Source organism: Narcine bancroftii, chromosome 8 (assembly GCF_036971445.1).
Source record: "Narcine bancroftii isolate sNarBan1 chromosome 8, sNarBan1.hap1, whole genome shotgun sequence".
Taxonomy (NCBI): domain Eukaryota; kingdom Metazoa; phylum Chordata; class Chondrichthyes; order Torpediniformes; family Narcinidae; genus Narcine; species Narcine bancroftii.
Window position 1 is genome coordinate 77,280,398 of NC_091476.1, and position 22,967 is coordinate 77,303,364.

Genomic DNA, 22,967 nt, shown 5'->3' on the forward strand with positions numbered 1-22,967 from the left:
GAATTACCACTTATTGGTAGTGTAAAAAAAATTGTCAACAACTACACATATAAACAGATAAAGAAATGTAGAGGGGAAAGAAATCAGTAAAGTATACATCAGAGTCCGTAAATGAGTCCCTGATTGAGTTTGTCGTTGAGGAGTCTGATGGTGGAGGGGGAGCAGCTGTTCCTGAACCTGGTGGTGCGAGTCCTGTGGCCCCTGGACCTCTTTCCTGATGGCAACAGTGAGAACAGAGCATGTGCTGGGTGGGGTGGATCCTTGATGATCGCTGCTGCTCTCCGACGGCGGCGTTCCCCGTAGATGTTCTCGACGGTGGGGTGTTTTCCTGTGGTGCCCTGGGGTGTGTCCACTACCTTTTGCAGGGCTTTACGTTCGGGGGGTATTGGTGTCCCTGTACCAGACTGTGATGCAGCCGGTCAACACTTTCCACCGCACCTCTGTAGAAATTCACCAGGGTTTCTGATGTCATAACAAGCCCCCGCAAACTCTCGAGGAAGTCAAGGTGCTGACGTGCTTTCTTCACGATGCCAATATTATGCCCATTCATGTTCCATTTACTCTGTCTGTCCCCCTCATAATTTTAAATACCTTGATCAAATCTCCCCTCATTCTTCTACACTCCAGGGAATAAAGTTCATACCTGTTTAACTTTTCCCTGTAACTCAGTTCCTGAAGTCTGGGCAACATCCTAGTAAATCTTCTCTGCACTCTTTCTATCTTATTGATATCTTTCCTATAGTGTGGTGACCAAAACTGCACACAATTCTCCAAATTTGCCCTCACCAATGCCACAACATCCCAGCTCCTGTACTCAATACTTTGATTTATAAAGGCCAAGATGCCAAAAGCTCTATCAACAACCCTGTCCACCTATGACACCACCTTCAGGGAATTATGGACCTGTATTTCCAGATCCCTCTGTTCTAGTGCACTCCTCAGTGATTTGATGCCAGGTTTGATCTGTTACTGCTCTGGGGAATGTTTGAGTGCAGTCTCTATGCAAAGCTGATACCACACATGCCCAGAGACTGGCAGTTTACTCAAGGGAAGCAGAGAGCCCCACTCACCAACCCCAAGACTTCCCTTTCCCGTCCTTAAGTGGCTCCATCAGTCGTTGCCCTATTCCCTGCAGCCAGACTGACACCTCCTGCAAATTGGAGGAGCAACATCTCGTCTTTTGGCGTAGCGTTTGGCGCAACGACTTCGCAGTGCCAGCGATTGGGACCGGGGTTATAATCCCGCGCTGACTGTACGTTCTTCCCGTGCCTGCGTGGGCTTTCCCCGGGGGCTCCGGTTTCCTCCCACCCTTCAAAACATACTGGGGATTGTAGGCTAATGGGGTATAATTGGGCAGCATGGACTCGTGGGCTGGAAGGGCCTGTTACCATGCTGTATGTCTAAAATTAAAATTTAAATCTTCCGTCTAGCCCCTTCCAACCGAATGGCATTAACATCGACTTCTCTGGTTTCCATTGAATCACCCTCCCCCCCCCATCTTTCCCTTTGCCTCCTCTGATCTCTCTCTCTCTCCTTTTTCCCAGCTCTCCACGCACAGAGCCAAACCCTCCTTCTCCCCACCTTCCCTCTCTCCTCTCCTCCATCCATATCTTGGCCTGTGCCCAACCCCTTGCCCACTCTTCCCTTCTCCCCAGTCTTTATCCAGATGCCTGCCTTGCTTTTGCTGACACCCTGAGGAAGGGCTCAGGCCTGAAACATCAGTGATGTACCTTTACCTCTTACGGATGCTGCGAGACCGGCCGACTTCCTCCAGCATCTCTGTGTGTTTTTGCCAATGCTTACTGTCCTCGTGCCAAGCTCTGATTAAATATTGCAGAGGGAATCCAGCGCCTTACCATAAATTAATGAGCAAACCTGCCAAATTAGATGAAAATTAAAAGAACTGCAGATGTAAAATCTAGACAGGAAATACTAGAAATACTCAGGATGCATCCTTGGGGTTGGAAGCAGAATTAATGTTTTAGGTCAAAGACCTTTCATCGGATCGCATAGTTCTGTCTCTTTCATTGTAATTGGCAAATTAATGCATCACTTTAGAAAGGCAACCCATTACAGGGAGGATGTGGAAGCTGTGGAGAGGGGGCAGAGGAGATTCACCAGGATTGGGAAATAAGTCTTATGAAGCAAGGTTGGCAGAGCTGGGGATTTTCTCTCTGGAGCGAAGAAGGATGAGAGGAGACTTGATCGAGGTCGACAAGATTCTGAGAGGCGTAGACAGGGTGGACGGCCAGCCCTGTTTCCCAGGGCAGGAGCAGCAAACCCCAGCGGACATCTGTACAAAGTGAAGGGAGGGATGTTTAGGAGAGACATCAAAGGGAAGTTTTTTTTTTTACACAGAGAGTTGTGGCAGCCTGGAATGTCTTGCCGGCGGGTGGTGGTGGAGGCATTTAAGAGACTCTTAGACAGGCCCATAGATGGAAGGAAAATTGGAGGTTATTCACTGTGGGAGGTTGAGATTGTTAAGTTGAGACACTCAACTTGGCTGAAGGACTGGCACTGTGCTGAAATGTTCTATGTTCTTGGAAAGGGTGATAGTGATGGTGGAAAGGATGAAGAGTGGATAGAGAACATGGGAGAGGTGAAGAAAGTGGTGGAGGGGAGACGGAGGGTGAAGTGGAGAGAGAGAAGGTGGAGCCGGGAGAGGAGGAGATTGGGGATAGGGCAGGAGAGGCAGAGTAAGGTGGAGAGACTGAGGGAGGGGAGGGGAGAGGTGGAGAGAGTAAGGGTGTGGAGGGGAGAGGGATTAAGGTGGGGAGAAATGATGGAGAGAGCGAAGGTTGGGAAGGGAGAGGTGGATAGAGAGGGGGAGGAGAGAGAGTGGGGAGTGGAGAGGAAGAGATTGAGAAAGTGGAGGGGGAGAGATGGTGGAAAGGGGAGGTGGAGAGAGTGAAGGTGGGTAGTGGAGAGGAAGAGGGTGAAGATTTGGGGTGGAGAGAGTGAAAGCTGGGAAGGGAGAGGTGGAGAGAGGGAAGGTGGAGAGTGGAGAAGGGAGAGATGGAGAGAGTGAAGGTGGGTAGTGGAGAGGGGAGAGGTGGAGAGAGAGTGAAGGTAGGTAGTGGAAAGGCAGAGAGGGTGGTGTGGAGAGAGTGAATGTGGGGAGGGGAGGAAGAGGAGAAAGGGAAGGGAGGTGGAGAGAGGGAAGGTGGGTTGAGAAGGGGAAGATGGAGAGAGTGAACATGGGGAGGGGAGAGGTGAAGAGAGGGAAGATGGGGAGTGGAGAGAGTGAAGGTGGGTAGTGGAGAGGCAGAAAGGGTGAAGGCGTGTAGTGGAGAGAGAGAAAGTGGGGAGGGGAGAGGAGAGGCGAAGATGGGGAAGTGAGAGGTGAAGATGGAGTGGAGGAGCGGGGGAAGGAGGATTAGGGCAGGTGCTGTGAGCTGAGGGGACCCCTTGCCAGCAGGTTCACACCCTGGTAAGGGAGCAGGGAGGGTTCGGAGAACTCTCCCATGTTCCTTGCCAGGAGAGGTGGGGGAACGACCGAGGGAAGAGCTTCAGAACATGGAAGAGCACAAGCCCTTCGGCCCACGACGCTGTGCTGACCTATATAAACAACAATCCAACCCCACACCCTAAACCCTCCATTTCTTCAGCGAATAACCTCCCAATTTTTCTTCCATCCATGCGCCTATCTATTGTCCATCTCCCCCCCCCCCCCCCCCGGCAATGCAGCCCGCTCGGATCTGGGGCCAAGACGCCACCAACCTTTTCAGCTGAAACCAGGCTGGGAAGCGGTTGTTGAAGATGGGGAAGGGCTGGGTTGAGGGTTGCTGGAGGAGAGCTGGGCCAACGAGGCACGGTTATCCAACAGTCGCTGTCAAAACAACATTTATTTATTTTACACTCTCAATAATTTATTGGCTCTCCAGGAAAGGCAGAGCAAAGCATGCGGCCGCAATACAGATCCGTCTCATTTCTTTCTGCTGTCGCCGAGATGCTGCTCTCCCCCCCTCCAGTGCGCTGGATAGTAGGCCAGTCCTTTGCACCATACCCCAGTGATTTCTACTTTGTAGGTTACTGCACGCTGTCTGGTTTTAATTCAGCTCCTGCTTCCATTCTCGGCTAAATCGCCCTTCTCTCTCTCCCCCTCTCCTTCCATTCTCTCTCTCTCTCCCTGTCCTTCCATCTCTCTCTCCCCCTTCCATCTCTCTGTCCCCTGCACTTTCTCTATTTCTCTCTCTCTCCTCCTCTTTTTTCCAGGATTACTGCCCCCTTTTCTCTCTCTCCTTCCATCTTCCATCTCTCTCTCTCTCCCCCATTTCTCTCTCTCTTTCTCCATCTCTCCGTCCTCTGCACTTTTCCCTCGCTCTCTCTCACCGTCTTTTTTTCCCCCAGGATCACTGGCCTCTCTCTCTCTCTCTTTCTCTCTGCCCTGCTCTTTCTCTATTCTCTCCTCGCCTTTTTTCAAGGATCTTTGCCCCCCCCCCCCCCCCACCCCCCTCTCGTCCCTTTCACCCACCAAGCCCAGAGAGCGAGAGAGAGAGAGAGAGAGAGAAGGAACGCCTAATTGTAACTGGGCGGTGAAGAGGGGAGGTGGGCGAGCGGAGCGCCGGTTGTCGGAGCCCTGCGAGGAGACGGCCGAGCGCAGCCCCATTTCGCGAGTGGCGCTTTGGGGAGCCCGGTGAGAGTTGGCGAACCTCGCAGCGCCGGACATCGCTTTCAGTCCACCACCCCCTCCCCCCGGACAGGAAAGCAGCCCCCCGCCTCCTCCTCCTCCTCCCCGGCTGCTGCGGATGGAAGAGGGCTGCGTGGAGTGAGCGCAGGGGGGGGGGGTCCCTGATCGGCCAGGAGGAGATGCATCGCCCCGTGACGGGATAGCCCGGAGATTAGCAGTGCCCCCTCACCCCGGGGACGCCGAACACCCTGCTGCTGCCATGGGGAAGAGGAGGGGATGAGGCGATGCCGCCCTGCGCGATGTCCTGCCTGGCAGCCGCGCTCCTGCTGGGGCGCCTGGCGCTGCCCGCCTTGCTCCTCAGCCCTCGGCCGGCCGGGGCAGCCGCCCGCGTCTCGTCCAGCCTCAGCACCTCGCACCACGTGCACCACTTCCACAGCAAGCACTTCTCCGCACCCATCGCCATCCACCGCTCCGCCGTGTCGGCCAGAGGTCACGGTAAGCTCGGCTGCTCCACGTCAACCGCTGCCCTCGACTCACGCACCCCATCCGCTCGCCCTGCCTGCGGCTCCTCGAACAGTCCCCAACCCCACTGTTAACCTGGCAGGACCCTCAAAGGGTTAACATTCTGGACAGAGTTAAAGTGGTCACCCAGTGCCTTTTCCCGAGGGCGAGAACAGCAAACACTAGAGGACTTCTGGACAGTGAAAGGAGGGGAGTGGGTTTATTCTTACACGGAGTTGTGGGGGCCTGGAATGCCTTGCCAGGGGGTGATGGTGGAGGCTGGAATATTTGGGACATTTAAAAGACTCTTAGACAGGCCCATGGATGGAAGGAAAATAGAGGGTCACGGGGTGGGGAGGGGATGGGTTCGATTGTTGAGTAGGTTTCTGTCGGCCTGCACAACATGGTGGGCCCGAAGGGTCTGTGCTGTCCTGTAATGTTCTCTAAAGATGCAGATTCTCTTATCTCTGCAAGCCTTGTGGGGCAAGGTTAGCAGAGCTGGGACTTTTCTCTTTGGTGCATAGAAGGATGTGAGGATACTTAATGGAGGTCTACAAGATTCTGAGAGGCATAGACAGGGTGGAGGGCCAGCACCTGTTTCCCAGGGCAGGATCAGCAAACATCAGAGGAGGTCTGTACAAAGTGAAGGGAGAGAAGTTTAGGGGAGAGGTAGGGGGGTGTTTTTTTTTAAAGCACAGAGTTGTGGGGACTGGGAACATTGAGGGCATTTAAGAGACTCTTGGACAGGCCCATGGATGGGTTATGGGGTAGGAAGGGTTTAGTTTCTTTTTGGTAGGAATATATGGGTTGGCACAGCATTGAGGGCTGAAGGGTCTGTCCTCTGCTGGAGTGTTCTGTGTTGTACATTAAACTGGGCTGGCATTTCACACTGTTCCTGCACTGTCTCACCCACTCAATTAAATCTCCTTCTCTCTGGAATCAATTAACTGATGAGCATGTGCATGGGAAATCGAATAAAGCCGTTTCAAAAATAATGTCACTGCTTTGATTTTACTCCTGGCTCTGCCTGGGTGGGGTGGGGTGGGGTGGGGTGGGGGGTGGGGGGGGGGGGGGGCTCTAAAACCTGCATTCTCAGCTGTGGCCTTGGCAGCAGTGAGGGAGAGACTGGAGGTGCATGAGGGCAGGGAAGGTCTATCTGCCTGGAGTCGGTGCGATTGGACTGTTGCAGCCATTGGGCAGGCAGGCGAGCATCTCCCAGCAGAAGTAAGAGCACAGATCCGGGGTTGAGGAAGTAGTCTCACCACCACACTGCTCCATCCACTGCCTTTGAGCTGGAGCGAAGGTTTCGGCTGCACTTCCCTTGTCTGTCTCCACAGTAATTGTCCAGAGGGTCCTATCTCTGTGTGTATGTCTGCCTACCTGTTGGTGCCTCCGTGTAAATGTTTGTTAGGATGTGAAAAAGTACTAGCGCACATGTGTGTATGAATGTGCGAGAATATGAATATATGTGTGCGTGAATGTGTATGAACCTGTGTGTGTGTGAACATGCATGTGTACATCCCTGCACACACACGTGTAGTTTCAAACAGTCACCCAAATGCTCATTGTTTATTAAACATAGAAACATAGAAGATAGAGCAGGAGTAGGTCATTAGACCCTTCACACTCACATTCACACACTCTCGCACATTCAGGTACACACACAATTACACATTCACACACTCACACACAGATTCACACACATTCATACACATTCTCACACACACATTCACACACATACACACATTCACTTACACACACATTTGCGCACACAGATTCACACTGAACATGTGTGTCCTTGTGGCTGACTGTGTGAATCTGTGTGTATGTGTGTGTGGGCATGTAGATTGTGTGTGCATTCAGTAGTGTGATCTGACAAGACAATTTAACCTTGCATTGCATCACCCCCCCCCCCCCACCACACACAAATGCAGAGTGGACTCTGCCACAAGCAGTGGCTGAGGAGTGGGGGGGGGGTTATGGTATGCCAAACAACCCCCCTGCTCCAGATCACTAAGCTCACTGTCATGGGCTCCCCTGCCCATTACACCCCTTCAGTCAAATCCCACTGCTCAGCTGTAAATCTGTTGTCAGTCCGACAATGCCACAGGCGCAAAAATCAGGGTGTATTAAATTTTTAGATCTCCATTAATATTTATAGGGAATGCAGTGTATTCTTGCAAAGCAGCCTCAGCCCAGGGCTGGAGAGGAGCAGGATGCTATGCTGAACCTATTCCCAGCCTTGGCAGTGCTGTACACTCACCCTGGTGTGAACATTTCACTGGACCACTGATGTCCAGTTCTCACCGCAAGGAGAGATAGGCATGGGGGTGGGGGTCTGTGACCATGTGTGCACGTGCTTGCAAGTCTGTGACCACGTGTGTGTGTGTGTGTGTGTGTGTGTGTGTGTGTGTGTGTGTGTGTGTGTGTGTGTGTGTGTATGTGTGTGTTTGTGCGAGTGTGTGTTTGTGTACCTGAGTGAGTGTATGTGTGTTTGTGTACCTGAATGAGTGTTTGTGTGTCTGTGCATACCTGTATGTATCTGTGTGTGTGTGCTTGTATGTGTGTGTGTTTTTGTGTGTGTGTGTGCTTGTGCGAGTGTGTGTGTATGGTGTGCATGTGTTTGTGTACCTGAGTGAGTGTATGCCTGTATGTATGTGTGTGTTTGTGTGTGTATGTGTGTGTGTGCGTGTGTGTGTGTGTGTGTGAAGTGAGGGTGAGTGTGTATGTGAGACAATGTGTATGCATACATATGTGCGGTATTGTACTATGTGGAATTGGTGGTATGGGGAGCAGTGGCAGAGGCTATGTGTAACGGAGAGTCTGGCAAGGGGCAGTTACTGGCTCTTGGACACTATTCAGTGGCAGGGCTGATATCAGCCTTTGGCAGTGAATGAAGGAACAGGTGTAGAGTGTTTGCTGCTAAAATCCAGTTTGCATTTGGGTTTCTCAATCTAATAACTCTTTGTTCCTGAATACAATAGTTGGTGATTGGAATATTATGGTGTGTCTCTGTAGTGATTATGTGTTGGGCTTCAGAGAGTACAGTCTTCTGAGGGAGGTGAGGCACACTGCAATAGGGCCTGCAGTTAGTGTAACACCCAGAATGACCAAAGATCAAAGCCTCAAACTCACTATTCCTCTGCACTAAGATTCGAGAGAAACCCAGAAGGACCCTGTTGCAAGGATTACTCGAAGATCAATCTCACAGGCTCGAGTGGCCCAGAATTACGCTGAGCTATGTCTATCAGGGAAAAGACAAAATTTCTGGTGGTACATTACATCCAACTAAGACTCAACGTAGGGCATTATTCTGCGCTTGGATTCAGCACCGTGCTGTTTCAGAGAGTGGGGTAATTATCACTTCGTACTAAGTGCAGGAATCAAGTACTTGCTCAAACTCGGAGAGGATACCAGGCATGCAAGGGTTATCACATGAGGAGTGTTTGACAGCCCTTGGCCTGTACTCGTTGTAAATGGTGAGAATGAGGCGGTTTATCATTGAAGCATTTTGCATGTTGAAAGGCGTGGACAGAGTCATTGTGGAAAGGTTGTTCCCCCATCATGGGAGAGTCCAGGACAAGAGGGCACAACTTCAGGATTGAAGGACGTCCACTGAGAACAGAAATGTGGGGGAATTTCTTCAGCCAGAGGGCAGTGAAACTGTGGAAATTTTTGCAACAGGCGGTAGCAGAGGCTGGGTCATTGGGTGTATTTAAGGCAGGGATTGATGGGTTCTTGATTAGCCAGTGTGTCAAAGGGGCTGAGTGGGGAAATGGATCACCTCATGATTAAATGGTGGGGCAGACTCAATGGGCTGAATGGCCAATTTCTGCACCTATCCTTATGGATTAGAACCACATTAAACTATTAATGTGCACTCAACCAGCAATGTCACGTGTTGTGTATGAGTGGGTAGAAGTACCCCAGCTTAGGAAGTGTGATATCTGAGCATCACTGCTGTGTTTTAAAGGAACATCACCCATTGTGAAGGACTGCCCTCGTGGTATTGTTACTTGGTAATATCTCCATGAAACAGAGCCACACAATATTCTTCCACGATAAGTCCCAGGGAATCAACTAGTTCTGCATTCTTGTACGAGAATGAGAAGTGACTGCACTTAAGTTCAGGGAATGGGATGCCCATAATATATCAGTGGTCTGGATGATCACATGGTAAATTGGATCAGCAAGTTTGCAGATGACACTAAGATTGGAGGCGCTGTGGACAGCAAAGAAGGTTTTTAAAGCTTGCGGAAGGATCTGGACCAACTGGAAAAATGGGTTGCAAAATAGCAGGTGAAGTTTAATGTACACAAGTGTGAGGTGTTGCACTTTGGAAGGACAAACCAAGAAAGAACATGCACGGCAAATGGTCGGGCACTGAGGAGTGGGGTAGAACAGAGGGATCTGGGAATACAGATATATAATTCCCTGAAAGTTGCGTCACAGGTGGACATGGTTGTAGAGAGAACTTTTGCATCTTGGCCTTCATAAATCAAAGTATTGAGTCCAGGAGTTGGGATGTTATGGTAAAGTTGTACAAGACATTGATGAGGCTAAATTTGGAGAATTGTCTGCATTTGTGATCACTGAAAGAAAGGAAAGATATTAATAAGATAGAAAGAGGGCAGAGAAGATTGACTTGGATGTTGCCTGGACTTCAGAAACGGTATTACAGGGAAAGGTTAAACAGATTAGGTCTATTTGCAGGAGCGTAGAAGAATGAGGGGAAATTTGATCGAGTTGTTTAAAATTATGAGGGGGATAGATAGAATAAATGTTGGTCGGCTTTTCTCACTGAGGGTCGGTGAGATACAAACCAGTCATGGGTTAAGGGTGAAAAGGGAGAAATATGGGGTGGGGGCCTGGAATAGGGGAAGTGATGAAGGCTGCATGGAAGTAAAATGGAGAATTGTAGGCGTGAGGGAGGGAAGGGTTGAATTGTTGTGGAGCAGGGGTCAGTACATAATCGTGGGCTGATGGGCCACACTGTTCGGTGTTCCATGAACCTCATCTTGGTCATACCCCCCACACTGCTCCCTGCCAGACATTCAGGTGACTGTGCTCTCACGTTCCATGTCCTGGTTCTACCAACTCAGTGTTGTCTTGGAAATGTGTTCAGAATCAATCAGAATTTATCATCATGAACATGTCACAAAACTTCCTTGTTTTGCAGCATCTTTCACAAGTGGAAAGTAAATGAATTAGTGCAAAAGGGAAAGCAAGGTCGTGTCTGGGGGTCATTGCCCGTTCAGGAATCTGGTGGCGAAGGGGAAGAAGCTGTCCTTGCCGCTGGGCATTTGTCTTTGGGCTCCCCGATAGGGGCAGAGTGAAGAGGGCACGGCCTGGGTGGTGGGGAGTACTTGATAGAGACTCACCGCCTCTTGGAGACGTCCTCGATGGAGTGGAGTCTGGTGCCCGTGATGGCGCAGGCCGAGTTCACAACCCTCTGTGGCCTTTTCCTGTTCCAGCATTTCCGCCTCCGTATCAGACCGAAATGCCACCGGCCAGAATGCTTTCCCCGGTGCACCTGTAGAAATTTTCTGGAGTCTTGGGAGACAGACTGAATCTCTCAAAGTCTAGCTACTGGTGAACCTTCTTTAATGCTGAACCTGTATCATCCATACCCCATGTTTGCAATGATTTTGAATCTGTGAGTGGCAGCACGGTGTACTGGAGAATTACTGTGTGATTGACACAGTGTAGTTGTCCTTTGGAACCTCATTCCACTGTCAGCAATTCCTATGGGATCAATTAGTGAACGTGGGATTGATGGACCAGAGATATCATTGAATAGTGGAACAGTCCTGAGAAAAGAAGGACCTGCAGTTCTTTCTCTCCTGCTGTGTGTGGAACAAGGAGTGAGGCAGATCAAGGTTAGAAGCCAGAGGAGGCCATTTGGGCCATCTAGTCACCCTTACGTTCATTAGGTTTATGGCTGGTTGACTGTAGATTTCAAAATACAAGCCTTGTTGTGAGGAAAGTTTTACCCACCACAAAAATCTGGAGTGAAATGTGAAACTCTGTGGGCACTGATTGAGGTAAAGGCTTGACGCTGGGGAAAGTCAGCAGGATTAAACAGCAAAGATAGATTTTCGGGATTGAGCCCTTCATCCAGGTGTGAGAAAAATGTCGGCAGGCGCCCGAACAAAATGGTGAGGGGGAGAGGGGCGGGGGGAGGAGTGTGGACCCATGTGCAGGTAAAGTGGATCAGGGAGGAAGGGCACAGCCGCAAACGGGGGGAGGGGGGTCGGCTCTGTGAAGGGGGTGGAGAGCTGGAGGGAAGGAGATGGAGAGACGGGGAAGCGAGGGGGAACGGGGACCAGAGGCGTTGAGGTTAATGCCATGGCCAGATGAAAAAAACCAAGTGTTGCTCCTCCAGTTTATGGGTGGTCTTGGAAGGACTGTGCACGTGGCCATTTTTATGCGAGAATGTCCTTAAGACATTGGGTTGGAGGGGGAAGATTTGCAAGCTGTGCCAAGTCCATCACATCTGACCCGGAGAGTGTTAGTTTAAGGTCTGATCCAAAAGTGTTCTCCCCTGCTTGTTTGGACGCTGGCTTGTGCTGGAGTTCCTGGAGAAGAGCTCGAACCCGCGATATCCCAAATCAGGGTTGGGCATGCGAGTGGAGCCTCCAGGAGAAGGTGGTCAGTGCTCTCTGTGCCACTGAAATGGAACCTTTGCTCTCTCTGGCAGGCTGTGAATTGTGTTGTTCAGTGGATCAAGCTGACACATTGCCTGCATATTCCTATTGTTATCGAGTGTCTGAGTGTTAATTGCACACAGACACATGGCCTGATCTTTCATCCAACGTGGTGAATTTTCCTCTGGCACCTGAACCAGTTGAATTGACACAACCGTGGGTATAAATTGCTTCACACAAAATCATTGTTTTAGAGGTTTTGCAGGTTCTCGTTGACCCAGTATTGCAGGCAAAATTCAAGGGCATTGCTGAGAAAATCCCTGGGTCCCTGCTCTAATATCTGAGATACCAAAGCAGCTCAAAGTTGTGGACAGAGTCGATGTACAAAGGTTGTTCCCCATGGTGGGAGAGTCCGGGACAAGAGGGTGCAACTTCAAGATTGAAGGATGTCCGCTCTGAACAGAGACGTGGAGGAATTTCTTCAGCCGGAGGGAATTGAATCTGTGGAATTTGTTGCCACAGGTGGGTGTGGAGTCTGGGTCATTTAAGGCAGAGATCGACAGGTTGTTGATTAGCCAGGGCATCAAAGCTTATGGGGAGAAGGCTGGGCAGTGGGGCTGAGTGGGGAAATGGATCAGCTCATGATTGAATGGTGGGGCAGACTCGATGAGCTGAATGGCCTATTTCTGCTCCTATGTCTTATGTTGTGATGAGTAATGATGCTGTAGGTTGGGTTTGACCCTAATCTTTGGCACTGTATGTGTGGAGTTTGCAGGTTCTCCCTGGGTCTGTGTGGGTTCAACCCTGTTCCCCCTCAACCCCCCATCCAAGGTTGAAATGCCTATCACACTGCTACAATCTGCTCCAAGCAATCAGAGTCCAAGCAAGGACTCGATACCAGCACCACGGAGGCATCGCTGTGCTGACACTTGGGTTTTCAGATGGTAGAAAACGATAGAAGCCAATTTTGGCCGTTGAAACCTGTGTCATCCAATTGCACCCAAATTAACCTTCAATCCCTGGACATTTTGAATGGTAGTCGGTAAAGGGTGGCACGGTTAGTGTGGCAGTTAGCGTGGCCCTATCCCAGCGCCAGTGACTGCGATTCAAATCCCACGCTGTCTGTAAGGAGTTTGTACGTTCTCCCCGTGTCTGTATGGGTTTCCCTCCTGGGGCTCTGGTTTCCTCCCACCCTTCAAAAATAAACTGTGGTTGCCGGGTATAATCATGCGGCAGGGGCACGTGGGCTGGAAGGGCCTGTTACCATGCTGTATGTCTACATTAAAGCAAAAAATTTAAGAAATGTGGACACGGGGAGAACGTACAAACTCCTAACAGACAGTGCGGGATTTGAACCCAGGTCACTGCCCCTGTAACAACGTCGTGCTATACCCTACACGTGCGGATATTATTGAGATATCTCTTGTGTGTGGTGTACAGATATTAATATGCATTTCATCCTCATTAAAATCACTCTGCCTCAATGTCTCCTCCATCTGTGAAGCCAACATATTAGGTTAGACTCTCTAGATATCAGACTATCAACCCCTAAGTTGGTAGCGCATAGTTCCTGCTTCCCTCGGTGGGAGGGTGGGGGTAAACAACCCTTGGACACTGATTAGAGGAGTTGATGTTCTCCCCAGGTTCTGTCTCCTCATTGACCACCTGCATAGGAGACCCTCTGCTTTACTGTTTGTGGTGGCTACCTTGGTTCGGGCTAGCATGGTTCAGGCTAGCATGGTTCAGTCCAGCATGGTTCAGTCCAGCATGGTTCAGTCCAGCATGGTTCAGACCAGCATGGTTCAGACCAGCATGGTTCGGGCTAGCATGGCTCTGACCAGCATGGTTCGGGCTAGCATGGTTTGGGCTAGCATGGCTCTGACCAGCATGGTTCAGGCTAGCATGGTTTGGGCTAGCATGGTTCTGACCTGCATGGTTCGGGCTAGCATGGTTCAGACCAGCATGGTTCGGGCTAGCATGGTTATGACATTGTGGTGGAAGCTCCACATGTGAATGTACTTCTGGTCTGTGAGGCCTAAGGAGGTTGTGAAAGGCATCTGGGTGGCTACACCAGACACGTTTGATCCATTGGAAAGGATATTTCAATTGGCTGTCCCAGTGGAAAGGATATTTCAATTGGCTGTCCCAGTGGAAAGGATAATCTGATTGGCTGTCTCCAGTAGAAAAGACAATCCAATTGGCTGTCCCTGTAGAAAAGACATTCCAATTGGCTGTCTTGTGTAGAAAGGACAATCCGATTGGCTGTCCCCGATAGAAAGGGCAATCCAATTGGCTGTCCCCGGTAGAAAGGACAATCTAATTGGCTGTGTTCATAGAAAGGATTAGCTCCATGAAGTGGTAAATTGTTAGTTGCTAAGCCATATGCACTGGCCTAGATCCTAGTATCTGGTTGCAGTTGGATGCAGGGAGGGAGAGTTGATTTAGAGCAGTGGTTCTTTCCACTCACATCCCACTTTAAGTAATCCCTGTGCCCTTGGTGCTCTGTGATCAGTAAGGTGGCATGTGAGTGGAAAGAAAATGTATGAAACCCACTGTTTTAATCATCCCTCATTGACTCGTTATGTGCACCGTTTAATTGCTGCAAATGAAATGGGCCAATGACAAATTTTCTCAAGCAAAATATTTCAGTAACAATCGGGTCTAGAGCAGTGGTTCTCAACCTTCCTTTCCCACCCACATCCCACCTTAAGCAACCCCTTACTAATCACAGAGCACCGATGGCATAGGGATTAGTTAAAGTGGGATGTGAGTGGAAAGTGAAAGGTTGAGAACCCCTGATTTAGAGTTACAGGGGGAGATATAGCACAGAACCAATCAGTCCATTGAGTCCGTGCCAAGCACCAAATTACACAATCCGACTTTATATTTATAATTTATTGGCACAGCACAGTTTTGAGACCCTTCTGCCCCACGAACCTGTGTCATCCAATTACACCCAATTTACAAAGATGGCCGCATACCAAATATACTCGTGTAATGTTCAATCCCATGTAGTAGGCGACCCCCCCCCCCCCACCCCCATCTTTTGGCTTAAAAATCACATGTAAAAGTTAACCCCTCTCACCGCCAAATTTAACCCAAAAAATCGGTCCAAATAACTCGACTATTATACAAGGGTATGTATTGCTTGTCTGCACGCGCGTTATGTCTGGCGATGTCTTTGCATGCTGTATGCCTCCTGGCCTCTGTCACCGTCTCAACCATTCATTTCCTCACCTGGCTCCTTCTTGCCACTGTTGCATCAGGTTGTATTCGTAACAATCAGATGATAAATGAGCTTGAACTTGATCAGGGAATCTTGGACAAAACGAGATGCTATCAGTGTAGTCAATCAGGCAAAGGAAGCATTTGTACAATTCGGGAAGCTGAGACCAGACTGGGTAAAATACAGGGCGTAACTCATGGAGATTGAGAACAGGCATGATGGACCTTCAGCCTGTTCCTGTGCTCTACTGTTCTGAGTTCAGACGGGAATTGAATTGTTTTCTGTGTATGTTGCGCATTCGTCTCAATTCATAATGAGACCATATAACAATTACGGCAGAAAAAGGTCAGTTCAGCCCCTCTAGCCCATGCCGAATACCTTCTCCCACCTTGTCCCATTGACCATATAACAATGACAGCATATAAACAGGCCAGTTTGGCCCCTCTAGTCCATGCTGAACACCTTCTCCCACCTCGCCCCATTGACTATATAACAATGACAGCATAAAAACAGGCCAGTTTGGCCCCTCTAGTCCATGCTGAACACCTTCTCCCACCTCGCCCCATTGACTATATAACAATGACAGCATAAAAACAGGCCAGTTCGGCCCCTCTAGTCCATGCTGAACACCTTCTCCCACCTCGTCCCATTGACCCATACCCGCTATCTCCCACTTGTCCTTACGGGGATGGAGTTCATATTGGCTCGGTGGGACGGGGAAATCTCCCAGGGGGAAATGACCGCTCTCTGGTTCATTCAAATCTTGCATGGCTGGCAAGACTTCGACATTGGAGAGACTGGCCGCAGACTGGGAGGTCGCTTCATCAAGCATCTTGGCTCTGCCTGCTGCACCAGGGTGGATCTCCCAGGAACCACCCCTTTCCGATTCCCCCGACCCGTTACCTTGCCGATATGATTGCCTGTGGTCTCGTGCGCTGCCAGACTGAGACCACCTGCAAATTGGAGGAACAGCCCTCATCTTCCGACTGGGCTCCCTGGTTTCTGTTAAGCACCCTCCCTTCTTCTTCCCCCATTACCGTTTTCCCCAGCTCTGACTGTCTGTCTGTCTCTCTCTTCCCTTTTCCTTCTGTCTCCTTTCTCCTTTTGTTGGTCTGGACCCCTCCTCCGACAGGGTCCTTCAGTCTTATCCAGACACCTTCCTGTTATTTGCTTGTACCTTGAGGAAGGGCTCAGGCCCGAAACGTCGGTGATGTATCTTCACCTCCTACAGTCGCTGTGAGACTGGCCGAGTCCCTGCAGTGTCTCTGTGTTTTGACAACAATCACGGGGCCTGCAGATGTTCATGTTTCACTCCAGCATTTATGGCCTGTCACTAGCCACTCCTGGAGACAGTGGGGGGGGGGGGGTGGATGAGCAGCCCTGAACCTTGTGAGGAGAAGGGGTTCCCTCACCATTGGGGGCATTCCAGGGTATTGACCCAGCGACGATGAGGGGCCTGAGGACGTCACTGAGCCAATATAAGCCTTTGTTTGCACGGCTGGTGTAGCGGTCAGTGCAACGCTGTTACACTGCATGGGTTTCCCCCAGGGGCTCTGGTTTTCCCCCGCCCTTCAAAACATACCAGGGTTGTAGGTCAGTTGGGTGTAATTGGGCAGCGCGGGCCGGAAGGGCCTTTTACCGTACTCCGCGTCTTAAAAGAAAAATCAGATTGTAGCGTGTACCAATTTTTTAATGCACATCATAGCCAGATGAAAGAAAACATTACAGCACCTTTTATGACTTCAGGACATCCCAAAGCAATTTACAATGGCACTTTTTATTTTCATAATGGCTTTAACATGGCAGGAGGTCCCAAGGCTCATCTCAGGAGCAGTATCCAGCTAAAGTCAATGCCGAGCCACGTTAGACAAAATGACCAAGGACTCAGTGGACAAGGGAGGGGTTCAGGGCATATTCTGAAGCAGGCAGGGAGGGAGGTCGAGAACTTAGGGCCCCCGGTCGATGGAGGCATAGCTGGCAAAGGTGGTTAATCCAATAGCAGGCCAAGGGAGGACGTTTCAAGATTCAAGATTGCTTTTATGTCGTGTAATAAAAACAGTTCAATATCACACAAAATTTGCTTTGGTCTACCACAAGGCAGATGGATTTGCCGTCGGCAGAAACTGTCTAAAGTCCCTCTTTCACTCAGAGAAAGAGAGCCCCCCCTCATAGAGTGGCCTCCTGCAGCCCAAACAGGGTCCAGTCCCAACCATTGGCAGCCCGAGTTCCGGATCCGATCCTCTAACATGACTAGAGTTCTTTGGAGGCACAGGTGAAGTGTTGTTCTACTGCATCCCCTCTGTGGCCTTCTCTATGTTGGAGAGACCGGTCGCAGATTAGGAGACTGCTTCGTCCAGCACCTCCTCTCCGTCCGCAACTAAAGTGACCTCCCCATAGCCAATTCCGAGTCACACTCACACGGCTGTCCTTGACCTTTCCCACTACCCCACCCTGACCACCCGCAGATTGGAGGAACAACAGTTCGTTTTCCGTCTGGGCCCCCTCCAACCCCAGAGTTCACTGCATTCCACTAATCCGCTTGGCTTTTCCCCCCTCTACCTCCCTTCTTTAACTGGTTATTTTTTTCTTTCTCCACCTAGCCTAGACTCCTCCCCTCTTTAACTATTCATTCCAGTTCCTACTTCCTTTCTCTGTCCACCTAGCGCAGACTCCTCCCCACCCCTGCTGCAGTCCTCCCCCTCCACCTATCATGGTCCCACCCTCACCTCCCTCCTTCCCCCTTTTGATCAGACATCTCCAATGTACCCCCACACCTTGATGAAGGGCTCCAGCCTGAAACATTGGTGATCAACCTTCACTATTGCTACATAAAGGCCCTGTCTGACCTGCTGAGTTTCTCCAGCATTTGTGTGTGCTTTCATTCTGACAAGGGACTTCACTTTGGAGATAGTAAGTGAGTTTTTCCCGCCTGCAGGCAAACATTGCACATGCTTCATAACCATTGGACAAATTCAACGTTATTGTCCCCAACCAGAGGGGCCGAGATTGTTATATGGTTATTAAGGGAAAGTTGATGGGTGGTTGTCCACATGGGGACAATGCCAGTCCAGCATTTTACAACCACTATAAAAAAATGTCTCAGAGACCCTGTCGCTACCCATTGGAAAAGCAGAAATACCTTCGTGTCATTTACTTGGAGTATTAAAAGAAACAACAACAAAAAAAAAAATCCTCTGTCACTCAAAGACTTTCAAAGCATCATTTTAAGGGATCGGCAAGACATCTTTCCACAACTCCCAGTGAAAGGCCCAGCTCCAGCTGCTTCAACTCCGAACCCTCTTTCTGAATGCAGGGTCAGACTCTGGTAAAGTTGGGGATCTTCAGCACCTGAATACCGCAGAGGATGAAATGCAAACAATCGTACTGACGTGAAAGTGCACGGGCACCTCTCCGCGTTGCATTCATGGCGCTGTGACCAATGAAGAGTCCGAGGTGGTGAAGTCGCGGTTGCGTTTCAGCGCCTTCTTATGCTCTTATAGGCGTGTTGCCGGGAAGTAGCGGAGCAGATTGAAGGAAACGTCCTGTCATGTGAAACTTTTATGGTAGTGTTGTGAAATTTGGATAATCTACTCAGAATAAGAAACAGAAATGATCTTAATTTAGAAAGATATTGATGCTGAAGGTCTGTGTTGCGAACTTATACCAATAGCTCGAAGGCTCCCAACATCGATGCTGCCACTATGACAAAGACCCTCGCTCTCAGGGTCCTTCCCACACTTCCAGCATCAGTGGCAAGTGGTGAACGTAGTTTCTTAAAGCACAAACCTGCATACGCTCAACAACGGGCAGTTTTGGCATAGCCGTTGAGCAAATTTGCGCAAATATTCTGCTCAGCTGGCAGTAGAAGAGTGTCCCGACGGTGTTTATTTGGCTAATTTTTCCATTCGTATCCCAGCACATTTTCGACGGAGTGGCTTCAGTGCAGGTTGGCTGCAGGCACTCCGTAAGAAACCAGGCTGACGAATACGACGATTCCTCCCGCCCCGCCCCCCCCCCCACTCCGACAAACTCTGCCACACGGGAAGGCTGGGTAAAAGTGTTGAGGGAAGGTGCTGTGTAAACGACCACTCCAGAGGTAAGTATGTGATTTTTTTTAAAACAGAATTTTTCCTTTATTTCTGTGTTGCAACAGAGACTTGATGGATGGGCAACTGTATCAATTGAACAGCATGTGATCTGATTGAATCGGTGACAAAATTTGCAAAGCGAGATTTGGACTTGCCTGAAATTGAGACTAAAATTTTAATGACATTCCCAGGATTATTACCTCCGACAGGGAGGTTACGCTTCTAACCCTGCCTGTCTCTTTATGGCTTGTTTCTCTGTCTGACTGTAAGCAAGGTATTGTCCGAACATGACAGGTTGGTTACGCCAAGTAACCTTAAAAGGTGCACAGACTTAAAGGTGTGTGAAGTAAAAGGTTTAAATGTGGTGTTGCCCTGTGCAGAGGGATTCATTCTACTGAGTGTCTTTAGCTCAAAATGATTTGTGTGCCAACATATTTTCTTTTGCATTTGAAGCTCGATGTGTTACTGATTCATGCAATTTAAAATAAATTTAGCAGTTTCAAGTTTCTTGATTTTCATTTTTTTTCTACAAAGCTTCTGTTTTTGAAAATCGAAGTTGACAATATTTTTTGTGGGGGGGGTGCAAGTAGCCATCCATGACGAGGGCACAACGTGGTCTGACACCCAGCTTGATCGTAGAAGAACGAGGGGGGACTTGATGGAGGTGTTTAAAATTATGAGGGGGGCAGACAGAGTAAATGTAGGTCGGCTTTTCTCACTGAGGGTGGGTGAGGTACAAACCAGAGGACATATGTGAAGTGTGAAAGGGAAAATGTTCTTCACACCGAGAGCGGTGGGAGTGTGGAATGAGCTGAAGTGGTGAATGCAGGCTCAATGTTAACATTTAAGAAGGGTTTGGACAGGGCCATGGATGTAAGGTGTGTGGAGGGCTGGGTGCAGGTCAGTGGGACTGGGCAGAATAATAGTTTGACACAGACTAGAAAGGGCCTGTGCTGTAGTGTTCTATGGTTCGATGAGCTGATCCACCCCCCCCCCACCCCCCCCCCCCCCACTCAGCCCCACTGCTCGACCTTCTCCCCATAACCTTTGATGCCCTGGCTAATCAAGAACCTATCAATCTCTGCCTTAAGTGACCCGGCCTCCGACCGTGGCAACAAATTCTACAGATTCACCGCCCTCTGGCTGAAGAAATTCCTCCGCGTCTCTGTTCTAAACGGACGACATGCCCTCTTATCCTGGACTCTCCCACCGTGGGGAACAATCTTTCTACATCGACTCTGTTCACACCTTTCAACATTCAAAATGTTTCAGTGAGATCTCCCCATCATTCCCCTAAATTCCAACGAGTCCAGGCCAAGAGCCTTTCATTCCCGGAATCATCCTCGTGAACCTCCTCTGAACCTTCTTCAACATCAGCCCATCCTTTCTTAAACGAGGAGCCTAAAACTGCTCACAATTCTCCACGCGAGGCCCCACCAGGGCCTGATAAAGTTTTGACATCCCATCCCTGCCCTTAGATTCTATTCCCCTTGTAACGAACACCAACATTTGCCTTCTTCACCCCCGACTCAACCTGTAAGTTCACCTTCAGGCCCGTCCTGCACGAGGACTCCCAGCTCTCTTCATATCTGGGAATTTTTCAATTTTCTCCCCATTTTAAAAGCAGTCTGGCCCATTTATTTTTCTCTTCCAAGGTCCATGACCCGGGCACTTCCCGACACTGTGATTCATTTGCCACTTCCCTGCTCTGTTCTTCTGATCTTCGCCTCCTCCGTGTTTCCTCAACCCTCTCGGCTCCTTCACCTCCTCTCATGTCATCTGTAAACTTGGCCACGAAACCGTTCATTCTGTAATCCAAATCACCAATATACAACATTGAAAGAAGCGGCCCCGACCCTGACCCCAACCCCTGCGGTGCACCATGTTTCCATTGCTACACCTTTTCCAGACACCTACCACTGTGCCTATCTCCTCCAAATGTTCCCCACTTAAATACACCGGAGGAGGGACTGGAGGAGGTTACCAAGACAGGGAAGGTGTAGTGGACCGGTTACAGAGACAGGAGGGGTGGAGGGGACCGGAGGGGGTTACAGAGACAGGGAGGGATGTAGGGGACTGGAGGGGGTTACAGAGACAGGGAGGGGTGTAGGGGATCAGAGAAGGTTACAGAGACAGGGAGGAGTGTAGGGGACCAGAGAAGGTTACAGAGACAGGGAGGGGTGTAGGGGACCGGAGGGGGTTCCAGAAAGTGTTGTGTGTATGTGTGAGAGTACTGTGTATTCAGTATGTGTAAGAGAGTGCTGTGTGTTCAGTACATGTAATAGAGAGAGTGCTGTGTGTTCAGTATGTGTAAGAGAGAGAGTACTGTGTGCTCAGTACATGTGAGAGGGAGTGCTGTGTGTTTAGTACATGTAAGAGAGTGCTGTGTGTACAGTATGTATGTGAGAGAGTACTGTGTGTTCAGTACATGTAAGAGAGAGAGTGCTGTGTGTTCAATATGTGTAAGAGAGAGAGTACTGTGTGTTCAGTACATGTAAGAGAGGGAATGCTGAGTGTTTAGTACATGTAAGAGAGTGCTGTGTGTACAGTATGTATGTGAGAGAGTAGTGTGTGTTCAGTATGTGTAAGAGAGAGAGTACTGTGTGTTCAGTACGTGTAAGAGAGAGAGTGCTGTGTGTTTAGTACATGTGAGTGCTGTGTGTACAGTATATGTGAGAGAGTAGTGTGTGTTCAGTACATGTAAGAGAGGAGTACTGTGTGTTCAGTACGTGTAAGAGAGAGTGCTGTGTGTTCAGTACGTGTAGGAGTTAGAGTGCTGTGTGTTCAGTATGTGTAAGAGAGAGAGTACTGTGTGTTCAGAACATGTAAGAGAGGGAGTGCTGTGTGTTTAGTACATGTAAGAGAGTGCTGTCTGTACAGTATGTATGTGAGAGAGTACTGTGTGTTCAGTACATGTAAGAGAGAGAGTGCTGTGTGTTTAGTATATGTAAGAGAGTGCTGTGTGTACAGTATGTATGTGAGAGAGTAGTGTGTGTTCTGTACATGTAAGAGAGGGAGTACTGTGTGTTCAGTATGTGTAAGAGAGAGTGCTGTGTGTTCAGTACGTGTAAGAGAGTGAGTGCTGTGTGTTCAGTATGTGTAAGAGAGAGAGTACTGTGTGTTCAGTACATGTAAGAGAGGGAGTGCTGTGTGTTTAGTACATGTAAGAGAGTGTTGTGTGTACAGTATGTATGTGAGAGAGTAGTGTGTGTTCAGTACATGTAAGAGAGAGAGTACTGTGTTCAGTACGTTTAAGAGAGTGCTGTGTGTTTAGTACATGTCAGAGTGTGCTGTGTGTACAGTATGTATGTGAGAGAGTAGTGTGTGTTCAGTACATGTAAGAGAGAGTACTGTGTTCAGTACATGTAAGAGAGAGAGTGCTGTGTGTTCAGTACGTGTAAGAGAGTGCTGTGTGTTTAGTACATGTCAGAGAGTGCTGTGTGTACAGTATGTATGTGAGAGAGTAGTGTGTGTTCAGTACATGTAAGAGAGAGTACTGTGTTCAGTACATGTAAGAGAGAGAGTGCTGTGTGTTCAGTACGTGTAAGAGAGAGTGTGCTGTGTGTACAGTACATGTAAGGGAGAGTGCTGTGTGTTCAGTACATGTAAGAGAGAGAGTACTGTGTCTATACTGTGCATAGATGTGTGAGAAATGAACCTATCATTGGGAAGTGAAAGTACTGAAATGTTAACTGTCCTTTGCCAGATGGTTTGGTGGGTATTAGTCAGCTGTCTGGTTGCAGGACCCTTCCATGCAGAGTGGACATGAATCTGATCTCTCCTTGTCAGTGGAATGATAGATTTTGCAGCCCTGATTTGATTCTAGGAAGTAGAGAGGGTTGCTTGGTCTCTGGGACTAAGAGCTGAGCATCTTA

At 49.3% G+C, this 22,967-nt stretch overlaps 1 protein-coding gene and 1 long non-coding RNA gene across 22 annotated transcripts in view; one reads left to right on the forward strand and one right to left on the reverse strand.

Annotated features, from left to right (window-relative positions):
• Window positions 1–22,967, forward strand: part of LOC138740935 (neurexin-2-like) — an 838,414-nt gene that overhangs the window by 422,243 nt on the left and 393,204 nt on the right. The window lies entirely within an intron of this gene.
• Window positions 2,014–3,814, reverse strand: LOC138741783 (uncharacterized). Its single transcript, XR_011343754.1, has 2 exons — window positions 3,721–3,814; window positions 2,014–2,293 (listed from the first exon to the last, which is right to left on the reverse strand). It is a non-coding gene; the product is annotated as an uncharacterized lncRNA (long non-coding RNA).